Source organism: Pteropus alecto, unplaced genomic scaffold, assembly GCF_000325575.1.
Source record: "Pteropus alecto unplaced genomic scaffold, ASM32557v1 scaffold395, whole genome shotgun sequence".
NCBI lineage: Eukaryota > Metazoa > Chordata > Mammalia > Chiroptera > Pteropodidae > Pteropus > Pteropus alecto.
Window position 1 is genome coordinate 1,118,403 of NW_006438643.1, and position 652 is coordinate 1,119,054.

A 652-nucleotide genomic window follows, 5' to 3' on the forward strand; every position below is an offset into this window, starting at 1 on the left:
GAAGGTGCAGAACTTCCCTGAACAGCTATGCCTGGAAGTGCCATCACTTCTATGCAGCCAGCAGCAGGGCCCAGTCATCAGGGCAGAAAACAGAGAAGCAGGACAGGACCACAGAGAAACAACAGTTGATTTTTACCAATCCCAGTTGCAAAACTGAGGCTGAGCAGCAGCCCCCAACCCCCAACCCAGAGGGCCTTTCCCGCATACCCTCCAAGACTGAACACCATGGAACTCCAGGGGAATCTGAACAAATGCTACCGAAATTGTTGCTGGCACTGACAGGGACTGAATGAGAGTAACTAGTGTGATTAAATATCTACAAGAAAATAAAAAAAGACATTATTTAGGCTTTATATAAAGCAGGGATCCAAGAACCATAGACGCTACCTACTGGAAATCAAAAGAAAAGCGCCTTCTTTGCAACAGGCTAAAGAGAGACCTTTATGTAATAAATCTTCTTTCTAGAAAAAAGGTAGAATACATTTCCATTGATGCCCAAGCAGAGAAATAGTCCATTAAATACCATGAACAACCAATGTGACAAGGCATCTCAGAAAAAAAGAGAAAAATCTCCAGAAAATAAGCTTACAGACATAGAAGTATGTGACTTAAATGACAGAGAATTCAGGATGGCACTTCTGAAAAGACTCGG